Raw genomic sequence first — 25,250 nt, forward strand, 5'->3', positions numbered from 1 at the left:
ATGGATCTGGCGGTATCATAGATAACTCTGCTGTGTTTCAGTTTCTACCCTGAAACACAGCTCGTCTCTCGAGTTCAGCCGTCGAAATGGATCTGGCGGTATCATAGATAACTCTGCTGTGTTTCAGTTTCTACCCTGAAACACAGCTCGTCTCTCGAGTTCAGCCGTCGAAATGGATCTGGCGGTATCATAGATAACTCTGCTGTGTTTCAGTTTCTACCCTGAAACACAGCTCGTCTCTCGAGTTCAGCCGTCGAAATGGATCTGGCGGTATCATAGATAACTCTGCTGTGTTTCAGTTTCTACCCTGAAACACAGCTCGTCTCTCGAGTTCAGCCGTCGAAATGGATCTGGCGGTATCATAGATAACTCTGCTGTGTTTCAGTTTCTACCCTGAAACACAGCTCGTCTCTCGAGTTCAGCCGTCGAAATGGATCTGGCGGTATCATAGATAACTCTGCTGTGTTTCAGTTTCTACCCTGAAACACAGCTCGTCTCTCGAGTTCAGCCGTCGAAATGGATCTGGCGGTATCATAGATAACTCTGCTGTGTTTCAGTTTCTACCCTGAAACACAGCCCGTCTCTCGAGTTCAGCCGTCGAAATGGATCTGGCGGTATCATAGATAACTCTGCTGTGTTTCAGTTTCTACCCTGAAACACAGCCCGTCTCTCGAGTTCAGCCGTCGAAATGGATCTGGCGGTATCATAGATAACTCTGCTGTGTTTCAGTTTCTACCCTGAAACACAGCCCGTCTCTCGAGTTCAGCCGTCGAAATGGATCTGGCGGTATCATAGATAACTCTGCTGTGTTTCAGTTTCTACCCTGAAACACAGCCCGTCTCTCGAGTTCAGCCGTCGAAATGGATCTGGCGGTATCATAGATAACTCTGCTGTGTTTCAGTTTCTACCCTGAAACACAGCCCGTCTCTCGAGTTCAGCCGTCGAAATGGATCTGGCGGTATCATAGATAACTCTGCTGTGTTTCAGTTTCTACCCTGAAACACAGCTCGTCTCTCGAGTTCAGCCGTCGAAATGGATCTGGCGGTATCATAGATAACTCTGCTGTGTTTCAGTTTCTACCCTGAAACACAGCTCGTCTCTCGAGTTCAGCCGTCGAAATGGATCTGGCGGTATCATAGATAACTCTGCTGTGTTTCAGTTTCTACCCTGAAACACAGCTCGTCTCTCGAGTTCAGCCGTCGAAATGGATCTGGCGGTATCATAGATAACTCTGCTGTGTTTCAGTTTCTACCCTGAAACACAGCTCGTCTCTCGAGTTCAGCCGTCGAAATGGATCTGGCGGTATCATAGATAACTCTGCTGTGTTTCAGTTTCTACCCTGAAACACAGCCCGTCTCTCGAGTTCAGCCGTCGAAATGGATCTGGCGGTATCATAGATAACTCTGCTGTGTTTCAGTTTCTACCCTGAAACACAGCCCGTCTCTCGAGTTCAGCCGTCGAAATGGATCTGGCGGTATCATAGATAACTCTGCTGTGTTTCAGTTTCTACCCTGAAACACAGCCCGTCTCTCGAGTTCAGCCGTCGAAATGGATCTGGCGGTATCATAGATAACTCTGCTGTGTTTCAGTTTCTACCCTGAAACACAGCCCGTCTCTCGAGTTCAGCCGTCGAAATGGATCTGGCGGTATCATAGATAACTCTGCTGTGTTTCAGTTTCTACCCTGAAACACAGCCCGTCTCTCGAGTTCAGCCGTCGAAATGGATCTGGCGGTATCATAGATAACTCTGCTGTGTTCCAGTTTCTACCCTGAAACACAGCCCGTCTCTCGAGTTCAGCCGTCGAAATGGATCTGGCGGTATCATAGAATCTCAACAACAGAGCCACGAAAAGTTCTTGAGCGTTGAGGAATAGACTCATTCCTGTATACTTCTCAGGGAACGTAATTAGACGTTGAGCCCAGTGGATGCAGTGTAGGAAACCGCTAGAAAATTCACCAAGGCCAATGATTAAGACAGCGTACACGGCCACAGCGTAAGCTTTGTGTCATATGCAGGTCTCACCTGAGGCTCTGCAGCTGTGTGTAGTCAGCAGAATCTGCAAGGAACAACGAACACGAACCAGGCAAGAAAACGGCCTGAGGCTGCTCTAATTAACAGCGACATCGTCGCATGCAACAACACGAAAGTCTTCGCACGCCTTTAGGAATTTGCCTACTTTCATTCCATAGCCAGGGACCAACTCCCAGTAGGGAGTTCCGGCTAGGATTCGAGAAGGGTTGTACTGATAGAACTGATTAGTTCAGTCTTAGGATACTGCATTTTCTAGATGGGGAGTTTTGCAGAAACTAAATTCTAAAATGTATCCCAACTATTCTGAAACATCGCCCAAGATACCAAAAAAATATTTTCAGCTGAAAAAAATAATTGCAGGAATCGAATTCCCGGTTTCTTTAATTAAATGCGCCATACAGTCACTACATGTCGGGAGAAAGAGTGACTCCACTCGTTAAGAACATGTCACTAGCTTACAAACACGACAAATATTTGAGGAATGTGGGCTAGCGGGGAAAGAAATTTTTTTTTCTAGCGTTCCCTCGATAGCTAGCCAGCTGATGTTCGTTCCATCTGACGTAACACGCACGCCCCATCATGCTTCTATGCTTTTCATAAACCTGCCTTGCCTGACTACGCAGAATTTTTTTCCCCAAGCCCAAATTCCGTAAACTTCTGACTACGCCTGTGCAGTGTCCACTCCATGGCTATACACCTGCTTAATGAGAGAAGCACTTAAGTGTGCAGCACGAAGAACTGTATTTTTTCGGTACTTGTGAAAACACTCTGGCAAAAAAGGGTTCTGAGCCCATACCTGACCAGGACGGAGCGACTTCTCCACGCAAACAGTGCCCATTTGCGCACAGTGCCGCATCGCATTTGTAACAGGGGAAAGGAACCAGAGAGAGAAAATGAGGAAGATAATAAATCGAAAAATTGAAATTAAAAAGAAACTAAATCGAAATAACGGGCGTACAACCCTTCGTCATAGAGGTCACGCTGCAACACTTTGATGAACTTGTGAACGACGCTGTCATTAGAAACAGCAAATGACCCCTCTGTTCGAGATCCGAAAGAGAGAACACTAAAAAGGGGGCGGGAAACGGTCCGGCGTCGTACTTTTGTTCGTTATTACTTTCTCCAGTTTCGGGCGCCGAATATGGTTCGAAGGAAAAAGCGTAACCACCGCGGCGTTTGAAACAACGATAAAAGCGGCTTCAGGAAAGAGGATAATATGAGAAAGATCCGGGGTGGGATAGTAGGAAAGCGAATGAAGGGGAGGGCGGTACAGAAAGAGTGACCAGTGAGTCCAGCGAACGCGAAGCTGAAGGGGGGAGGGAGGAGGCCGTTTCGATTGAACGATCGGTGAAGCGAACAGGCGAAAGTTTAATTAAGCGTCATCGCCAGAACATAAAACAGGCCGGCTGGGCGCCCGCGCCAGATACGACAAAAGAAACAGATACAGGAGAAAGACAGACGCAAGCGACGAACAGCAATAAAGGAGGGTCGCGGGATGAAATCGAACCTCGCCAGCGCGGCCCCCTGCAAGCTTCATTAAGCGTAGCTGCAGCAGCTCTGAATTGGACTTTGAATTGGAAGACCGTCGCTAGACAAAGAGTGAGCGAAATGAAATAGAGCGAACATGGCTTTCCGAAATGGGGAAAAAAATACAGAAATGAAAGATAGCGGACGGAAATCAATCCTTCCTTTCCGGACAAGAGAAAGAGCAGCGGGGGAACAGGGGCACGCACGATAGCGTCGGCCCAGTCGATATGTTATATAAAGCGCCTATCGGCTTTGCCACGCTTCACTATCCTCGCCGATTCGAATAACCGTGTGAGGAGTGAGCAATGGTGATCATTGATAGTATTCGTGGTGTACAGCTCATAAACGAAGGAACGAGCAAACACAGCCGCGCGTAGTTACGAATCGCTCTCCTGCGCAAGATATATTTAAAGGTAACCCGCATGAACATTGGACTCCGCCAATCCCGGGTTCGGTACCGAAGCCACGCCTGTCAGCGTAGGCAAATCGCAGCTGAATAGAAAAAGACAGCCACCGACCTCGAAATGCAGTCGGTATGCTCAGTTAGAACAGTAATCTGGGTTGGCCTGCGAAAGTAGAGACCATCATCATCACTGAATCATCGCGGTGGGATTAAATTCTGAATACTCCGCTCACGTGCTTTACACGAGGAGGGAAAAACGTGGAAAAGGCAGTACAGGTGCCTGGAAAGCGCACTGGAAAAACCCTGTCTTCACTGTAGTTACAGTTTAGTAAAAATACCGTCACTTCAGCGTCTCACGAGGGCCTTGTTGCTTACATGTTCCTCTGAATATACCACTACTTTCCCTTGCATTTCCATTAAATATTCTCGACACACGTTTTGTAGTTCCACTTTTAAAAAACATTAAAATAAATACTTGTTGCGTGCCTTTGGTTCATCGCTCTGAAAGTTTAAAGGGATAGAAAGCACAACTCCATCCAACTTCTGTTCTCAGCGAAAGTCATTTCGTGGCTCCTTCTGCAAAACTCGTTGTTTGTGCAGCCCCAACAGACTCATTTACTGCCAAGAAAATTGAGCTTAAATATTTTCCCGTCGCTCGATTCAAACTCTAGACATTCACACCGGAAAGGGCTCCATGATCACCGTCTTTAAGTGAATGGCGTGGCGGTGTATCTCAGCCTCAGAGATCCTCGATTGCAAAAAAAAAAAAAACCTGTCTTGACGCATTGCGTTTGTTTGCGAGAGCGGCCGCTGGTGGCGATACCTGTTTTTAATTTCTTGATCTCTTGTACAGCTTACGGAAGCTTTGTTTTCAGAGAGAGCACTCTATTTTCCATTAAGACGCCATAATTTATTGATACATCCCAACTTCAATTTAACCTCGGTTTTCCTTTAAGATAAGTTTTCTCGACTCCAAGCGGAGTCAAACCCGCTAAGAAGGACTGAAAATGTTTCGCTTGGACCACCACAAAAGGAGTTAAAGAAAAGAAAAAGTTGTTAAACAAAGCAACTGCTGTCAAGAATTAGCGTTTTTGACGCAGGCTCTTCATTCGCATAAATAAGAACAACTACCAAGCATCCAAAACCGGAAACGGCACTTATTCACCGATAAGAAGAATACAAGGACAGTTAACCTTGAGTTGAAATCTGTCACTGTTCAAAATGACACACATAAGAAAAATAATTATGATGAATTTGTCGAAGGAACGTTTAAGAAGGCGAGACCTGCGGTGCGCCTTCATAAACCTGACATGCTACAGTTAGAAGACACTGCTCTCCTGCCTTATATACGCTGGTCTATTGGGGACCGCCACATGATTATTATTTCTCGCCCATTTAATGCAAGCGTCAAACAATTACACGTACACTCGCACTCTTCAGAGAGGCTTGAAACAGTGCGAAGAATTTCCATACCACCCCGGCGGTTGTGTAATAACCTGCCGACACTCTATGTGCACAAATATGTACAAAAAGAACTCACCGCTTTTTCTGAAAGTCTTCTGCACCTCGCAGTGATTTCTTTGTTTCGGGTGAATTTCGCATTGTTGACCTCGCAAATAAGATGGGTCTTTTTTTAAGCCATATATCGAACGCAGTTAAAAATGCTTAGCGAAACTGTGTGCGGGGTAGGAAGTCGTGCGCCATTTTTGTGCAGATATAATGCCCCGCCAGTACAACACCTTTTTTTTTTTTTTCGAAATTTCAAGCGTAATGTGCACGTCCTAAATAGAAATTCTTTCCACAATCCTTCAAGCGTTTACCTTGTAAGCGCGGCATTTCGATGTTGCTATTTTCATCAGTTATGACGCTTTGTACGAAATTTTGCACATCCTTGCAAAGAAATCAACCGCTATATAACTGAAAGTTTTCAGTCATATTTTTGTGTGTTTTAAGTAGTTTCATATTGTTTTCTACTTTCTCCTCTATTTTTAACGACCAACATTACCGAGTGTTGCCACTTATTAGCTGTGTTTCTCATACAATGTCAGTGCTTTCTGTTTAGTTTTTAGATTGTTACCTCACGTTACCGTCTGCTTTACAGACGAGCCCCGGGAATAATCCCCTGTTCACGCCTGTATTCGGCTTTGCCTGTCTTTTTGTATATGTCGTTTTTTTTATTCTTTATCCCGCTTTCCCGAAATACTGTGCCATAACATTAGCCTCAGTTAATTTTTTGTCTCTGTTACATTCTTTCGAACTGTTTGTTACGTATGTTGCACTGTTTTTTTTTTTTTCACTGCATCACTCCCCCTCTGTAATGGCCTATGGGCCAAGAGGGTAACTTGAAATAAATAAAAAATAAATAAAGAAATCAACGCCTAGTATTCTGCGCTATTTAGGCGGGAAATATTTTATTCCAAAGAAAACAAAAATTGGCGTGCCAAAGTGCTCGCGCTTTTATGTATCTGTATACCGATAAGATACAGACATCAGTATTAGTAAACTGTGAAGTGCCTTCGACTGTATTCTCCGCATTGTACTTGGGAGTTCACAGTGGCTGTGCAGGTTCCGAAATCCTAAGGGAGATGGCACTCAACACCACGTGAACTGAAACTTCGCGTGAAGCCACCGCAAATCCCAACCACTGTACAAATAACGCCATCATATCACTGCTGTAAAGTTACTTAACACACGCCGCGAAAAGAATGTCAGAAGAATAAGGACACGATGAAATAGAGTGGAGCTTTTAATGGCCACACAGACGAGTCCAAATGACCACGATTCTACGTAAAAATGCAGGGAGACAAGGAGAAAGAAAATGAGCACAATAAAGAGAGGACCCAAAATGCCAAAAAAGAGAAGTTACGTCACGTCGAAACCTTTTTCACGACTGTGCAGTGCATCTTGCAATCATTTCTTCGAATTCACGCGCACAAATTTCGCTACTAAGGTTTCGCTAACGTTTCGCTAAGGTTTCGATGCAGCCTCGGGCTTCAGGAAGCAGTTTCGAGGCACAAAGGCCGCAAAAACGCAAGCACTTGAGTGTTTCGAAAGCAGCAGCTACGCAGCTGCGAAACGTATTTACTCGGAATGTATTTCAAATAAAAGCATCAAATTTATACTTACTCAAGGCTAAGGTAGATACAAATCCGTGACGATATGCTGCAATACGTTGCGAAAAAAAATATGCAGATCAAGTAGAAAATAGAAGAATCGCGTTGGAGAAAATAATGCATCGCACATTTGCTGCTTCCATTCAAATTCATGGGAACATTAGTGCTTAAGCCTAATCGTAAGTTTCAGCAACCTGACAAAGAGCAAACTGGTGTAATCAAAATGAAAAGCGCTGGTGCCATTTTTTTCGTGTTCGTCTGCGTTTCATTCGCGCTGTTTGTGTAATGCAACCAAACCAACTCGCCCAGCTATCTATTCTTTGAAACGTAAAGCTAGCTACACGCTAACTAGCACACCAGTCATGTTGAAGGAGTAGCCCACAACCAGTTCGCACCAAGGAACGCCAGTACCACATCCTCTAAGGCGCTAGTTTCAACATAAGATTCTGAAAGACCAGCAAGAATACAAAGGGCAGCTGAAGAACGCGTGGGTCATGTGCGCTGCTTAGACCTCTAATACATTTCGCCTGTTGTAGCTCTTGAACCAACGCCATGTCTTCTGACTTCTTCAGCCAAACAAGCTTCTGTATTGAACAAGGGAAGGTAAAGCCTCGGGGCGCTTCCAACGTTTCGACACGATGTCTTGCTTATGTCTGAGCAAAGTTTTCATCGTTGGCGGGGTTTAAGTAGGGCTTTCACTCCAAGGATGAGGATCCATAAGATCCTGAGCACTCCAACGAGGAAGGCCCGATCAGGAGAGGAGGACGTGAAGTGAGAAGAATGTTAGGACGGCTAGCGTGAATCTTTTTCAGGCGTGATGGCTGCTTAAGAGGACTAACGTGTTGACCTGCAAAACTGAATAGGGACCTAGGGGGGGGGGGGGGGGGGGGGGGCGTCAGTATGTCAATCCTTACGCCCTCCTCCCTTCACGGGGCATTTCTCCTCGGAGTGAAGGACCTATCTAACCGCCGCCAATGATGAATGCTTTGCTCAGACGAAGACGAGTCCTCTTGTCGAAACGTTAGCACGCACCCTAAGGCTTCCTTCTCCCTCGTTTACACTGTGTGTGCCAAGAAGCCAAATGCCTGCCCTCTCTTCACCATAGCTATCGCGTTAGTATTTCTCTATTGGTCCAATGTTGGTCAAAGTGTATTGGTAAAAGGACGTATTTTTCTTTAACTCGGAAGTTTCTGAGAAAGCTGTACAGCTTTCCTTTCTAGCCGTATGGCTGCGTATGGGTGGATGTCAATGAGTAATTACTCCCTTATTACAAATCCACTCCACCTTGCGGGTTTCCCCTAAACATTTGACCAACACTGTTTCCACTTCGAGTTATTGATCAATTTGCTCTCGCCCTACCATAAGCTTGCCGTCCCGGTTAGCTCAGTTGGTAGAGCGACTGCTCCGGTGAAGCAGTGGTTCCGGGTTCGAACCCCGGACCAGGACGAATTTTTCTTTAACTGCGAAGTTTCTGAGAAAGCTGTTAACTTTCCTTTGTAGCCGTATGGCTGCGCTTGGGTGGATGTCAATGAGTAATTACTCCCTTGTTAGTATTTCTCCAGCAATGCACGTAATAACTGCCTTCACCCAGTTGAGCCAGTACCCGTTCGTCGGCAGTAAAAAGATAAAATTGCATTTAATATCTAAGAGTGAAGTGAGAGTACTGCGAGGCCGACGTTGGACAGAGGTCAAGCATCGCAACAAGAAAGAACAAGGAGCCGCGAGGAGAATGGAAGATAAATAATTACGCGCGGCGGACGCCGGATTAAATTCTCGTGCTGCTGACCTACGAAAAGAGCTGCATGCGCCGAGAGAACAAAGCAGGAAACGAAAGTCGCCTTAATTATTTTTTAATAACGTCCGCACCGGACACACACAGCGGGCACCGCAGTTCATTAGGACTCGGGGAGCCGTGTCTCTACAGATCGCGCCACAGCGCTTTGCCAGTTTTTTCCTTCGCGCGCCTGCCCCCCTCCCTCACCCCCGCAAAAGACCTCGCACAAAAAAAAAAAGACTCACAAAGACAGCGACACGGGAGACGGAGGTATCTGTTTCCAGCAGCCTAATGAACTCGTTATTAATTTCGTTGGCCCGTTCCTCATTCAGAGACGGTCAAGGCTTTGCAACCGTAGCAGAACGAACGGAAAGGAGTTTCTTTTTTCTCAGCTCTATTTCTTTTCTTTTTTTTTTTGCTGGGACGTGATATGAGCACAAAGGAAGGATACGGTTTTCTTTCTCTTCATTTCGAGCAATGCGAATCAAAGAAGCATGCTGGAACGACTGGGTGGAAAAGGAAGCGCTTTGGGAGCGCCGCAGACATCATCAACAAAGCGTGGTGAGATATTCATCGCCGGTATGATGGATGATGTTCGCGACCCGGAGCATGAGAGAACGAAAGAAAGACAAGCAAAGAAAGGAAAAAGAAAGAAAACAGAACCGCAAACAAGGCGACGCATAGCGCCGCTTCTCCCTTTTGAAAGCTTGCGCCACCCAAGACACACGGACACACATACACACACAAAAGCAAAAACTGGTGCGCTCTCGCTCTAACGAATGCGAGAATTACCATAATGAAGAAGAACCTAAGGCTCCAGCGTGAATGCGATTCTATCTTTCTGTCTACCCATTCGCGGTTTATTGGAGTTCCGTGCTGCGAACCTTCGTTTTCTGCTGCTCTTTGTTGCTTCACTTCGTTCTTTTTTTTTTTTTCCAACGGTTACAATACGGCGCGCAAGTCGGCTTTGCCTCATTAAGACCATGCATGCAGCAAAGTACGCTTTACAGGCGACCGTCAACGCATAAATTGTCTTGACACGGGAAACAAGGCGGGGCGGATGTATAGCAAGCAAAGTTGGAACGAGCTTCGTTTGGCTTCCATAGAACAGCGTACTTAGCGTGATATAATGGAGAAATAAGAGCAAAATCTTGACGAATGCATCCACAAAAGTGCAACTGCGAAGGTTAAGGCCTGACGATGTGAGAACAAAGGCTTTTGTACATCTGACTCTGCCATTCGGATTTCTTTTTTTTTTAATAATGGCGCAGCTGGAGATTTTTTTCGACAGACTTCTTAAGCAGGCTTCACATTCCTCAGATTAGGAGATTTTAAGCGCATTACGCGACTATACAACGCGAATAATTGCGAAAGAAAGTGACACCTTCTTTCTGAGGCCCTCAAATTTGGTGAGCTAGGCTCGCTACGCTGAATAGGTGACATCCGAAGGTGTTAGGAGATTATTCTTATTATGGTGAATAATGAAAAAAATAAAACATCGGTAAAAGCTGCCTGTGATTTCTTTTTCAGCGCAAGTTTTAAGCATCGCACATTTTAAGCATCGCACTTATATATTCAGTTCCACAATGCGCGTTCAGGTTCATTTCATGTTCCTAAATATTCAAACGACATCAATTTCTCAAATGCTGAGGCAATTTTGGAAATGCTGCTTATCATTAAACAGCGTCAAGGAGTGACTTAAAACATGAGTATTGGAAGAATAGGCTAATTTTATTCGGTGTTAACTGATCATACTGCAGCACAGAGTATCCTTATTATATTCTCCGGCAAATATGGCATCTCGGTGATCGGATATATAGAATAGCCAGACAAAGTCGGCGAATGCGCTCATTGAGAGCTTTAATGTAAATCGAGAAGGCGGTGATACCAAGAAACCCATAAAAAAAACGACAAAGCTAGACATAGGAGTGCCACTCTGATGGGATGCTCGCCCGCCTTTGGATTCCTTCTTCTCCGTCCCGCACCCTTCAGACGACTCCCCCCGTCGGCCAGTTCGCTCTATTTGCTTCTGATGCGTAACAGTCGTTCGCGAGTAATACATTTTCTTCTTGGTTCTTTTTTCCATCGCTAAGAGCAATATTCGTGCGAGCTAGGATTTCCGTAATCCTACGAGTGCGTAGGCAGCTATCTCGGAGCGTCAGTTGGCTTCCGCCAAGCACAAATAGAGAGAAAGGGCAAAGGCGCACACGAACAGAGCAAACACACGAAAATTTCGGAGCCACGGCAACAAGTACTGTGAGAAGCAACTGCACTGTAGCAAGCTGATATCGCGAGGTCCGCAACAACGAGATGAGCGGCAGCAACTGCTTGCATTCGGATGTACTATTCCATCCTCTTTTCCTTCTGTAGGCGCCATTATTGTCACCGCTTTACTTCCAGTAGCCTCGGCTTTGTGTTTGCCTTCAAGATTGCTTTCTTTCGCGAAGCGAAGTTGGGGCGAAACCCGGATTTCTTCTTCACTGGTGCATATCCGTTCTCGGCAGCACGTGTTCGGATCTGATTGCATTGCCCCCCCCCCCCCCCCCCCCCCCCCCCCCCCCCCCCCCCCCCCCCCCCCTTATCGTTTCGCTGTGCGTGTTCGTTTCTAGGTGTTTGCACCCGCTTTCCTTCTCAACACTCTCTCCCCGGAAGACTTCGTTCAGGAAGTCACGAAGCGGAGGTGACGTCTCAGAGAGCTATTGGAGGACGAGGATCCCCGGTCCGCGAATTCGATTGTCGGACAAGAGAGGGTAGAGATACACGCTCACAACTGAAGATTTAAAAAAAAAGAAGAATATAGGGGGCACTTAGAGAACGAGATTAAAACGGGATGGAGGGGAAGAAAGGCGCGACTTGAACCGTGCCCGAATTGAGCTGCTGAGCAGCAATTTAAATTCCTCATGCGCAGACGAAAATTTGAAATAAAATAAGGCAGAACGCCGCAGTCCCATTCGTTTACTCGTGTACGGAGTAGGTGAACAGTGGCGAGAAAAAAAATAAGGCGATGCTAGGCAGCTGGCTGAGAGACAAATGATAGAGGGGGAGAGAGAGAAAAAACTTCACGGCGGAAAAAAAAGAAAACCCAGAAATGATAGACGCATGAAACACACTAGTGCTTTGCACAGGGAGAGAAATATGACAGAGAAGGATGTCTTGTTGACGTTTTCCGGCAAATCGCTTTTCTTCCCTCTCTGTCTTATTCGCAGGAAACATTACATTCTTCTTTCTTGCCAGCTCTCTCTCTCTCTCACTCTTTCTCTGTCCTGGTCTTTCTCACTCTCTTCGAGGCATCTCCGTGCTTCGCTTGCTTCGTGTCTTTTTGGGGCCCACGCCTTTCTACGAGCCCTTAGATGCGCCAACGCTTGTCGGGGGACGGGGAGAGCGGGTGGTCCGTCCGTAAGGGGAAGAAATGGTTGCCAGAACATCGGCGGGGGCTCCGATAGCGTCCAAACGACGGCGAAAAAGAGGGGGCGAGGGCGACAGGCAGCCGGATTGCATACATGCATGCATTTTTGTGCATTGGGGAGAGCAGCGGTCTTGTCTCATTTTCTTCTCCTATACTATCTCTCTCTTTCTCTCATTTTCTTTCGGTACAGCTCTTTCCCTCGCCTACGCAACTCGATATTCCTTTGTTTCTTTGTGTTCACTTCTGCGTGCATTGTTTTTAGGCCATTGCCCTCGTATGAGAGACCGGGGGGGGGGGGGGATGCTCAAATGTGAACGCTTTAATTTTCTCTTCCCTTTCTTTCTGCCTGGCTTTCTGCTTTCTTTCGCCTCGCGAGATTCTTACCTTCTTTCCATCCTGCGCTATTCTGTCTGCGACCTGCTTTTTCCGCATCCCCGCGTTGTTTCCATTTGCCCGCTTTCCTTTCCTCTTCTGTTTCACCTTCCACTCTTAGCCCATTCCTTCCCCTCTCTCTCTCTCTCCCAAAGCCTTTCATGGCCGGCAGCTTCCCGCTATCTCTCTGATTCAGACGCCAGACGGCGCTGCCTACCCGCCATCCTCGCACCCACCATACTCTCACTGCGCCCCCTCCTCTAGGCGGCGCTTCGTCATCTCCGTCTCTGCAGCTTTCCTGTCTTTCTTCTCCTAGCATGTACTCGTGCGTCCATAACCGGACCTTCCGCTGTTGTGCCTTCATATTTTGTTGCCTCGCTCACTTACGGTCCCTTACTTCTTTTTCGCCTCTGGCCTTTTCTCTGCGTATTCGGGGTTCCTGGATTTCTGCGCTGATTTTTCTCTCTCTAGCCAGTGCCTCTTTCCTTGTTTTCTTTGCTGCTTCTGGCGTTGTCCCGTCGATATTTTTCATCTTTCTGCATCGTCCTCCTGACGGCCCATCCCTGCTTTTCTTTCCCCTGAGCAGTTGCGTTTATATATGTATTTCCGTCTTCACTGATGGGCGTACGAGTGCTGTGTCATTTTTTTTCTCTCGTTTTATATGGCATTTTTTTTCCTGTCTTGTAGATACAGTTCCGGTTGTTTGCAGCAATATTAGTGACCAAAGGAAAGAATGAGCTAAAACCACAGGCGGTTGCTTTTCCATTAGTAACCGCCTTCTTTTCTTCATTTGTTTATCCTTGCAGACGCTCGCTTAATCGTTTCCTATGTTAGCAGTAACTTCTTTTCCCCTCGGTTTATTCTTGTTCTGCACCAAACCTTTACCACGCAACCGACGACAGCGCCACTGCACAGATAGCGGAGGGCGTCGCGTCGCGGAGCAGTGCTTGTCCCCCAGACAGTTATGAAGGGCCCGCCGTTATTGCAGCTATCAGACCTGTCTGTTTCTGCCTCACGGGCACGAAAGGCAAATAAACAGAAAAAAAAAGCGGATATTCGAGGGAACAAAGGAAAGCTGAAAAGAGGGGGCAACGGCTGGAAACAAAAGGCCCAGCACAAAGGGATTTCCGCCGTTACTGTCTGCGCGCTCTGAAAAGCAGTGTGGGAGACCTTGTCGCCACAGACAACGAGGAACGCACTGACGCACGGCATCACTTCCTTCCATGGGGAAATTAGGGAAGAAAAGGGATCGAAAGTCGGGCTAACTGCTATCCGCTCACGTTGCAGGCGACAGCTCAGTGGCAAAGGAGAAACACTTGAAGGTGAGACAAGACGCTGACATTAGCAGCCAATTTTATACGGAAAGACTTACGATAATGCGTACAGGTGTTATCGCTAATGGGAGCGAAGACTTAGTTCAAACCATGAAGACCGGCGTTTTTTTTTTTTTTACTGCTCTACTCAGCTTGAAAAGGCGTTACAGGAAAAATGTGTCCGGGAGAAAATTACTATAAAAAAGTGCTTCCTAGTTACGCCAGCGAAGTAACCGTAGTGTGAGCACTAATGACGTGTCCCCTTTCGTATTGCGTCCTCTGTAGGTTTTTAAATATCGCTGCGAGAGTTGCAGCATCACTAGCATCATTCGTTTATTTTCTGTTCTCTCAAGGACTCGGAAACACTGCACAGAGAAGGGTCACACCGAATCGGCGGCGACTGTCGTCAATTTTCTCCATCAGCGATGGTAGCGATGGAGGCAGGGAGGTGGTTCCAGTCGTTGGCGGCAAGAGGGATGAAGGAATTAGTACAAAATGTTGATTCGGCAGTGTGGTACGGGCGAGGTCGTCTCCTATCGACCTCAACCTATAGTGTGGGAGCCTCACACTGAATTCATGATCAATGCGTGATGATATATAAAAAGGGGGAATGTATAACTGACTTTTGACGGGCAATAAACAACTCAACCTGCCTTAATCATCGTTTCAGCGAACAAGCTTGCTCACCCTAATTTCATTTAGGCAGCAATCTGCCACAAACTCTGGCCTTTTAAAGACACGTAGGCTCTTCGAAATTGTTCATGACACAGTGGGCACACAAAACGTCCGTGAGAAAACTTTCGATCGTCGGATCACGAAAAAAAAAGGCAGCGTATTTTAAAGCTTAAACCTTGTAGTATGCTGCCTTAGCATTTGAAGTCTTCGTAATACCTCCCATCTCTTTCACTTTTTCTCCTTCCTTCCTTCCTTCCTTCCTTCCTTCCTTCCTTCCTTCCTTCCTTCCTTCCTTCCTTCCTTCCTTCCTTCCTTCCTTCCTTCCTTCCTTCCTTCCTTCCTTCCTTCCTTCCTTCCTTCCTTCGTTTCCTCCTTTTTCCTGCCTTTCTTTCCTTCTTCCTTTCTTCTTTCTCTCTTTCCTTATTTCCTTCCATTCGTTTTTTCCTTTTTCCTCTCTTGCTCCCTTCCTTAATTTCTTCCTTTTTCCTTCCTTCTTTCCTTCCTTCCTTATTTCTTTCTTTCTTCTTTGATCATTGATTCACAGCTACAGAAAGTGCCCCCGTTTCTTCAGCTATGGAACCTGGCAGCCTTTGGCACGCTCACCCAGACGCATACCTATATTTACATACGCGCCGATTATATAATGTCCTCTTAAGCGCAGTGTTGCCCTTGGCACCCGTATGGGCGCATGGCTTCAATGTTGGTCAAGGCCACCAAGGCTGAACGCCAAGAAATTGTGCTGCTTTCCTGAGTATTCGAAGTGCAAGACAAAAACCTTTTGTAGCAGGAAGCGGAAACGTGATCGGCAGTTTAACATAGTCACTGTCCTAGTGATTACGCAACCTTTTTGTTAACTTTTAAGACTTCAAAAACATGTAGAGTTTTTCCCTGTAAGTCCATCGTTGCTCTAAGGTCAACATTATTCTCTTGGTATGGATGCAGTCAAGTGTGGTAAAATTCTTTGTACGCAGTGCAGTTTACATTTATGCTATTTATGCTTTTTCCGAAATTATGAACAGTTTTTCTCACTTAAATAGCTTTTTTTTTCCCCAGTAGAACTCGGGCCTCACGAAGAGTGTTTCATATACAAGCATCCTTTTATCGGTTTAGACAGCGAAGCAAAGAAGGCGACGGCATCAGGGTACTAACGCCCGTTTTAGTAACAGTGTTCCGAGTAGTCAGGAGAGCCATTTAGGGAAACTATATACAAGGGCATTATCTTGCTTACACGACCGTTTATACCGCCTTATACAACCCGGTTAAGTATACCTAAAGGTACGCAGAGTAAGAATAGTGTCTTTTTCCTTTTCAGGAAGCAGTCGCAAAGAGACTAAGGAACGAGATTTCAAAACTGCGAGACTATCCGAAACTTCTCCCCTATTGCTCCAACGTAACCTTTCCGATATTTATGATATTGAATTGGCGTGAGAGTGACCATTCTGCTGAATTAAGCGTAGCCTTTAAAGGCTACCTTTTTTCGAAAGCAAGGTTTCATCAAAATTTGACTTAAAGCCTTTTCATTAGAAAGGCGGACTAAAATTGGTTTTTGAGGGAAGGAAATGGCGCAGTATCTGTCTCACAAATTTCGGCGGACACCTAAACTACGCCGTAAGGGAAGGGAGGAAGGTTTGATTTTCGATTCGATTTTTTTTTTTTCAAGACTAAAGACATAATGGGCGGACCTATGGCCGCCCGCCCACAGAGACATCTAAGCAAACTGTGAATTGCTTGCTGACAAGCTTGCGCAAAACTCAGGAAATAAAAAGAAACAAGAGAACAAACGTGAAAAAAACCTGTGAAACTCGTTTCGAAGGTACACACTTCTCTTACTTGCTGAAGATCTGACGCTAAATGAAACATTTTTGTTCATTTCTCGCGCAAATATGCAGATACTAATAGGCAACCCAAAATCCACTCGTTTTCATGACTTTTTTCTGACTTCATCGGCCAGATTCTTATGCACTTTTTTTTATCACGTATTCAACCCGACTTTCACCCGTCACGCTGATTACTTACTGATGAGATCTTGTTTTTTCAAGCTAGCCCTTATGCTTTGCTGCCTGTCTGAACGACTTCCTTAGTTTCAGCTCAAACATGCTCCGCTCTATCCAGGCGTCGCCCATCCTTCCACAATTTCATTTTTTTTTTCAAACCCCACAAGTGCTCCGAGGCAGTCTCCGCCTTTTTCTTATACGCGTAATTGGATTCGCACGTCTTGAGAACTCGGTTTCAACCTGCTTGTCTTCTTCGGCGCCGTTTTTTTTTTTTTTGTGCATCTCCGCGCTTCTCACAGCAGCCCACAATTTAGAGGAAGCGAAGGCTTAAGTCGCACACAGCTACTGGTCCTAAAGTGTTCCACAGCCTACGTGCTACCAAAGAAAAACTAAAATCTTCCTTTCCACATCTTTATCAAAGATACATTCCCGGCAAGAAGGTTGGTTCGTACACGCACTTCGATAGAACTCATTTTCTTTTTTTCATCTTTTTTTTTGCTGTTTTCGTGTATAATGTTATATGCAATGTCTCTTTGGTGATATGGTTTTTTTTTTTGTTAAACCTGCCCACTGCTCAGTGGTAGAGTGTAAAGGGGGCGGACGCTTCGTCAGGAAACTTTTGTTTGCCTTTTTGTTCGCCTCCTCGGCAACCAAGTGTTGTTGAAATAAATCTGAAAAAATCTGAAATCTATAAATTATCTGCCTACGATGTATATAGCGATCACAGGGCTTTCACACAATGCACGCCATCCTCTCCCCCCCCCCCCCCCTTCCCCCTTTTCCACATCCCGCGTTAACTTCCTCCACTTCGCCTTTATTATGGCAGCATCTGCTCATGAACGACCGATGTCAGTGAATATTCTTGAGTTCTCCTTTTTCGGCGAAGTTTTCGGCACCTATTTCATCGAAGTCAGCTTAGACGTATTATATATAGATTTCTCCGGCACAACCGGTGAGGCGATTTCGAGAAACAGGCCTTATCCCTCGCCAAGGAAATAAGCGTGTCGGTAGACGCGAAGGTCGATGCAGAAAGTGAGAGCGGCCGATGAGCACCGGCGGCAGCAGCAGCATCGCTTCAAAGTGCGTAAAAATATACACATGCAAAAATCGCTGAGCGAAAAAGGAGCGCCTCCGTTTTTTCACAGTCGATACGGGTCGTCGCCTCTACGGCACAGCCGTGAAGTTTCTCCGGACGAGGCGATAAGGCTAATACCTCTTTTCGAACGTCCTCGGGTGCCGCCCGTATCTACGCTTTTTTTCCTCTCCCAAGCGTCTCGTCTTTTCTTCGCTGTCATGCGCTCCCTCACTGAGTGCTTTATCGTATTTCTTCAATATGAAATAAAAGTCTGACATTATTCCGCTCGCATCACCGGCCGATATTCAATCCTGCCCGTGTACGTGTAAAATTATATTCGAGTAGCTCTTCGTGTTGAAATATATTTTCAACCTTCTTTCCGTCTTTTTCTCTTTCTTTCTTTCTTTCTTTCTTTCTTTCTTTCTTTCTTTCTCTCTTTCTTTCTTTCTTTCTTTCTTTCTTTCTTTCTCTCTTTCTTTCTTCCTTTCTTTCTTCCTTTCTTTCTTCCTTTCCTTTTTTTTCTTTCTTCCTGTCTTTCTTTCTTTCTTTCTTTCTTTCTCTCTTTCTTTCTTTCTTTCTTTCTTTCTTTCAGTCAGTCTCCTTCTTTCTCTATTTCTTTCTTTCCTTCTTTCAGTCAGTCTTTCCTTCTTTCTCTCTTTCTTTTTTCTGTCTTTCCTTCTTTCTTTCTTCCTTTGTCTCTTTCTTTCTTTCCATCTTTCCTTCTTTATTTATTTATTTATTTATTTATTTGTATATTTATTATATGAGATAGCATTAAAGTGAATATTTCAGAGTCTCTCCATTTATGTCATTTCTTCAATACTACACACCGCTGTTTACAGGAAAGACTGTAGCAGGACACGAAATACATTTTTAACTGAGTACAGACTCCCAATTTTGATTCCGTGTTTTCTACGTTGCAATGATGCGCAAGAGAATAATATCCGCGGATCACCACGTGGTATTCGCCTATGGCCGCTAAATAATTTATGGTTTAGTTTCTTCCCTCATGCAGTTTCGGTTTCAACAGCCGACCGATAGTTGTGACGTCTAAACTCATGTAGGTTACGTGATGCATGAAAAAAAAAATAGAATATAATAGCGACTACTTTATTTGTAATTGCGGCTCTTGAGGCAGGCTGGCTTTAACGCCGTAGCGGATTATATCGATGAAGCAGCGAGTGTACCGCAGTTGTTCATGCTTCACGTGACTAATACTGAACTTCAATGCCAGAGCCATTGTTTGCCTGTTTAAACTGAAACCAAAACAGCGTGAGAGAATAATCTCACTTATAAACTATTTAGCTGCCGTTGGAAAATACCACGTGGTGATCCATGTATTCTAATGTTTTGCTCAGCGTTACAAAGAAGAAAGCATGCAGAAAAAAATGGGGTGTTTATACTCTCTCAACGCAAACTAACAAGGCCTACACAAATGTCGAAACCAAATTACTACCATAGAAATAAGTGTATTAATAGACAACAGTCAAAGGGCATAGAAAATCGAATGACAGGAATGCGTAGAACAAGGTTTTGGCGAGAAAATTGCCAACATCTACGAAAAGGCTTACACTGTCGTTCATGGTACCACGTGACTACTGCTCATGCCCATGCTCGAGTTTAGTGCGTGTTTCACGTCATCGTCTAAAGTACGCCAAACGTTCGTCATTTACAAAAGGCTTATCAGGCATAAAGGCGCTCGACCCGTCCATCAGCAGCCTTACCGTGTGTCCCCTAGCGTTAGAGACGCCATGTTCCAAAAACGTTGCCGAAAAAATTATGCCGTCGACATAAACAAGACACGTCTACAATTCCAGAGCAGTGAGCATAGTGTCCATAATTCGTTCGAATGTTGGAGGAGAACAGCAGAGCCCGAAGGAGAGGATACGAACACCGTAGATTCCTTTAGGTGTGATGGAGATGCCTTTTAATGTGATGGCAAAAGGGAAAAAACAATGTGCCGTCGTGGATATTCAAAATTCCGCAAGTGCGCGTTCCCACATAACAATGCTGCCCCAAACAAGATGGCCGACTTTGCTATAAAGGAACTACGTGGGCTGCAGGACAGGCGCTAAAGGTGTGGATAGAGTGTAAGAAACGTATTTTGGAAGAATCAAACAAAAAAACCAGTCTTTCTTGTTTGTTTCAGCTGGAAACGCATGGTCAGCCATCTTGTTTGGGACAACATTGTTATGCGGGAAAGCGTACTTGCGGAATTTTGAAAATTCCCTATTGGCTGGACGGAAGTGACGTCACCAAACTAGACAACGTGTACGTGCACCAAACGTGCACTGACATCGCACAGCACACTGGCCTCTAGAATTTTGCCTCCATCGAAATTCGACCACCGCGGCCAGGATCGAACCCGCGTCTTTCGGGCCAGCAGCTGTGCACCACAACCACTAAGCCTATTGTGCTTTGAATTGTTCTCGCCTGCCTTCCCGTATTTATTCTGACTCATTTTTCAACATTTCTAAACTTTAATGACTGTACAGCTCATGAGGACTGAACAGCGAGCTTGTTGGTAAAATATGTTTACAGAATAGCGCGGCAAAAACACGGACGAAACAGCACCTGAGTCATCGTACTTTTGTCCGTGTTTTGCCATGCTGTTTTGTAAAGATGTATAGTTCAGCTTACCCTTATTTCTTTGCTTGTCATAGGTTATACTGCACCGAGATGATGCTTTTTCCTTCGCGCAGGGAATAATTCCACGAGCATAGCCACGCACGACCTCCTATCTGCGTTTTTTTTTTTACCTCTTCCACACTGCTCTCCTTCTGTCTTTATCTCCCAAATTCCCCTCCCTACGAAGAGTAGCATGCCAGCGATATTGAAACGCCGGCTAAATTCTCTGTATTTCATTAAAGAGTATCTCTCTCTCTCTCACGACCTCCGCGCTGATTTGCAACAACGACGAAGTGCTCGAGCTAGGCCTGCCTCTGTAATTAAAATAACATTCTTGGTTATAGCAGCAGTTGGCATTCTTTCATTGCTTATCGGTTGAATTCGTCGCGCTACTACGGGAACATTACGGCGAAAGGGGGACGCTAAGCTGATGCCCCAGCGCACAAAACCTTTTTAATTAGATATGGAGGCCCTTTTACCCAAACGCGTGCGCATTGTCCAGACCAGTCCCTGCAACTAAAACCACTTACGCATAGACGGGCCACAACTGGGTGCTATCTCCAAGCGCCTATTAGCTGCACTACATCCGCAGTCGCTATTAAGCCGTGTTATGTGACTCGTTATGCATCGATCGCTGGTGATTCATATCTCTTGAATGTAAGAGTACCTCTTGTACAAAAGACAAAGGCTTACATGGAAGCAGTAAGAGCCCCATTACACGACTTAGAAGCGAAACTCCCTGAGCTCTTTACATTCGACTAACGGCGTCCCTCGTAAGCTTCCCTTATCTTCCTCTGAATTTTACCACGCACGCGAGTAATGATAATGCTGGCTTAAAAACTGAGTGTCCATCCGCGGGGGCAGAGCGACGCAAGGTGGCTAGGGTAGGCATTATGTTCAGTATTGTAAGAGTGTTCTCTGGGCCTATTATGGGACCACTGTAGCACCTACAGCACTACAAAGGCATTTTTACACAATTTACAACCAGCAAGCAACACACTTCTCCTGTGTGCTGCATCACAATCCTTACGTCTCCCCCCCCCCCTCCCCCCCTCTTTTTTTTTTCAAAGATTATTCACTTTCTGGCACACGCCGGTTAGATTTCAGTCAGGTCTGTTGGCAAAGGCGACTTCATACCTGCTCGTGATTTTTTCGACGCGTCCGCTACATTATAGCGACACGGAATTGAGCCAGGACGAATTTCATTCTCCGTTCGCATCCTAGGTTTTTCTTTTCATTTTTTTTTTTCATCAGCGCCTGGAGGTCCTCACTAGGAGAAACAACAATAAACAAGGGGTTATCTTTGCCAGCCGAATTTTGTAAGAACATTCATCAAGTTGCTATAGAATACCTTGTGCGAATATACTTCCCAGGATCATATTAACTGCATATGTGCGAAGAAGAACAATTTTAGTGACCATCAAGAATGGACATTGGAGTCTATCGTTTTTCCTAAAGAGAGACCTCACTGCGCACGTGTCCTCAAGTGACGTCGAATTCATATTGCACTCTCCTGTCATTTCCACGCTCAACTCGGTGGCAAAATCTGTCATTCCTCATCCTCTACAGCTTCGGAACGCCGGTAAACGGACAAAAGGCAAACTATACCGGCGTCTTGTCCCATTGTCTTCTCTTTTGTGTGTTGTTTCTCCTCTCTTCCGCTCTCTTCTTTGGCCTTACGCCATCGCGCTCTTTCGTAACAATGTGTGTGTGTACTTTTGGCGCCTTCAAACATATACGGACCACCGACCCAAACGTCTGTCTTCAGCTCTTCCAAACACAGACTTCACCTCCAGAAACCCGACCCTAAAAACCCATCATACGATAGAACCAACCAATATCGCTCGATCTTAGTTGGTATAGTAGACACCAGGAGTCGCGTCTGTCTGTGCTGCCCGGACTCTTCGCAACTGATAGCGACGGCCAGTGCAGTCGCCAACCCGTAACGAGATGCGTAAACGAGTCGAAGAAACGACCGGAGGACTTGCTCACTCCGTAACGGTTTGTTAAACAGAGACCGTGACTCGAAAACACCCCTGGTGTGCTCGGTATAGCATTAGCGAGATTGAAGTGGCGAGCTGCATGTCAGGCTGGTCCTTTTCTCTCTGTATTATTTTTTTACTTTCACAGAGCCAGCAGTCAGAGACACAGAGCTCTATAAGCGTGATCTGATTATCTTTAATTTTTTGTTGGTGTGCTTTAAGGCGTGACGTGTGTTTTTAGGAATTCTTAACAGAGACCCTGCAGACCGCTACGGTAACTTTCCAAACATGGTGGCGTTGAAAGCTCTAGTTGTTGAAACCTAAATAAAGAGCAAAAACCAGTGGTACGCTACTTAAGGATTCTCACTCAAAATAGAACAGAAAGAAAAAGTCAAAAAGAACTGCGAAAAAGCCTCTCATTAAAAGGGGACGCGATTGCGAGTTTTTCCTCAGTTTGTCAAGGCGAAGAAATTCAGAAATTTAATTAAAGACGAACCACCGATGTACATGTCGGCATTGGAAAGTGATCACATTATAAATGCAACGTGAGCGATAAGAAGTGCTAAACAGAATTTTGATAAATTCTGAAAAAGAAGATAAATTTAAAGCTTCACCATGCCGAGTGCAGCCCTTCGTCAAAACGTTTTTAGTATTTCAGCAAGTATTTCAACGAGGCTGCAACATGATCTTTACTCTTTTTTTTTTTTTTGCGGCGTGATTTGCGACATACATCGCCGGCAGTTTTTGATCCGACAAGCATTCGCATCACAGGGAGGGTCATTTCATTTCAATGCTCGGCAAGCAAGCACGCACACATGCTCGAAGTTTCGGCCCAAGACAAACCGCTTTCTTCGCTTCTAGTCACCGCCTTCTCGGAACAAAGGAAAGAGGCGAATGAGAACCCCCGGAAAATTATAATAAAAACGATTTGCGACGCCCCAGTCTTGTGCGCGCACGGAGACGGCAGCCCAGAGCAGTGACGTCTCCGAGTCCGAAAGGCAGTTCCAAATGTGTCTCCCTCCCTGCGCCGTGTTTGGGTTTTCCCTTCCACTGGCGCCCGCTTATATGCCAGAAGGCAATCAATCGCGCTGCTGAACCTCGCTACCTCCTACACTCCCTCTCTCCCTACACCTCCTTCATCCACCTTCTCGAACGAGGCACATACGACAACGCAGGCTGTAGGGAAGCGTACAGGGGCCGTGGTATAACAAAGACAGGGGCGACAGGGAATAGAGGCCCGGTGGAGACGACCGTGCCATAGCGAGCTGCGTCGAGGTATGGGCGAACGTGAGCGCTCTCCCCTTTTTGTTGTTCCCTATTCTCCCCACGACTTCCCTTCGCCTGCGCTCCCCTCTCCCTATATTTCCCCAGCGCATCAGACGGTTCTGGAACACGTTACGGCTGTTTTGTGACCGCCGCTGCCTTTCCCGACCCTCGGGATTCTTTCGCCGATTTTTTCCCCCGATTTCTTCTTCCGCCTTTCCCTTTTCCTGGCTGCGTCCTTTATTTTGCGTTCCACCTTTTGTTGAGGCTGATTCCGGGAGCAAACATGTACCGTCATTATTCGGACGTAAGTGTGCTTGGTGGGACCCTTTGTGGTAGGGAAACGCTGCTTTGGATCGATTCCGATGGAGAAAGACGAGGCAGCGTAAGTCGACGCCGCAACGAACAATAACAACAGTGGCCAGACCGAAAGATGTAAGTTACTTGAGGACGGGAGTACTTGAAAAGGAAAATGGCGGAAAAGCTACATCACATTTTAGAGACAAAAGATAAAAAAAATAGAAAGTAAGAGCTTTAGAGATTCTGGAAGACTTCAAACACTAATACGCCTAAATTTGAGTACAACGGGAGTAAGTTGTTTTCTCGCGCACTCCTTTTCCTGCTTAGAATGCAGAGGTGTTCGTAAGGAAGAGCGCATAGCACAGTAAAGTTAGACTTGACGTCCATAATTGGTGTTAAATATTTAACACGGCGGTATCCGCCTGGAGATCCGGCCATAGAAAATACTTCCAGTCTATAATACCGCACAGTCTAAGGCACGGACGCCACTGAAGTACCTTTATTACCCTACAGAGCTCCTTCTCAGCTTCCTTTAGGACGTGTTCTGCTCGAGTATGAGCCGTACCGCTTGTCTACTCTTTCTGGCGGTTTCAAAAAAAGTGGGAGTCAGTGAAAACATGGTTTACGAAGGCGGTCGAAAAGTGCAAGCCAAATCAGGCTCTTCTCAACAGGCAGTAGATCACCTCTGTGCATTTATTAGCACTCGTAACAACTCAACCAACCCAAACAAGGATATATTTGAGCTACTAAATCCCTAATTTACCTCTCTTCTTAGAAAATTTTATAACTTTTTTCGATATTGGACATCTCTGAGCACACAGTCAAAAGTTTCAAGCGAAACAAACAGTTATTTCAATTATGTTTTAGAATCTAATTAAATTATCATACCGTAAACATCTGAGTCAACCGGGTAGCACGATTCACGGTCCAACTCTCAGCAGTACGTCACGTCTGGTCAGTGTTCTATTACGCCGCCTCAGACTAATATGTGACTTCAAGGGATTAATTACAACACAGAGCTTCACGAAGAAAAAAAACGAAAAGAAAGCACATGACCGCAACGATAAAAAGGAAACGGACGTTCGAAATTGCTCCAAGTTGGTACGGCATGGATGGCAGTTCAAGCCTCGACGCCGATGCCCCTCACAAGATGCCTCGACGCTACTTGCGGAGTGCTTCCACCGTCCAAGCGACCCGGAAGCCATTGAAACACGTCGTTATTACCGGAAAGGCAAGCTCGAAGAGCGGTCGGCGGCGGCAGGAGAGATCATGGCTCGCGAGGTGATTATCAGAAGAAGGCCTCGGCCAGACAGGCTCTCAGGAGCGGCACGGTAAGGGCCGGCGAAATTACCCGTCGTCGTTGCGATGATTGCGCGAGATGAGCGAAACAGCC

The 25,250-nt window shown here is 45.8% G+C and overlaps 1 protein-coding gene and 1 non-coding gene across 2 annotated transcripts in view; one reads left to right on the plus strand and one right to left on the minus strand.

Moving 5' to 3' along the window:
- The window catches only part of LOC149336230 (voltage-dependent calcium channel subunit alpha-2/delta-3-like), a 168,980-nt gene that overhangs the window by 87,986 nt on the left and 55,744 nt on the right, over positions 1–25,250 (minus strand). The gene's annotated exons all lie outside the window — the stretch shown is intronic.
- On the plus strand, positions 8,448–8,521 carry TRNAT-GGU (transfer RNA threonine (anticodon GGU)). The gene has a single exon. It is a non-coding gene; the product is annotated as a tRNA-Thr (tRNA).

This window comes from Amblyomma mixtum, chromosome 7 (assembly GCF_055824585.1).
Source record: "Amblyomma mixtum isolate Tamu chromosome 7, ASM5582458v1, whole genome shotgun sequence".
NCBI lineage: Eukaryota > Metazoa > Arthropoda > Arachnida > Ixodida > Ixodidae > Amblyomma > Amblyomma mixtum.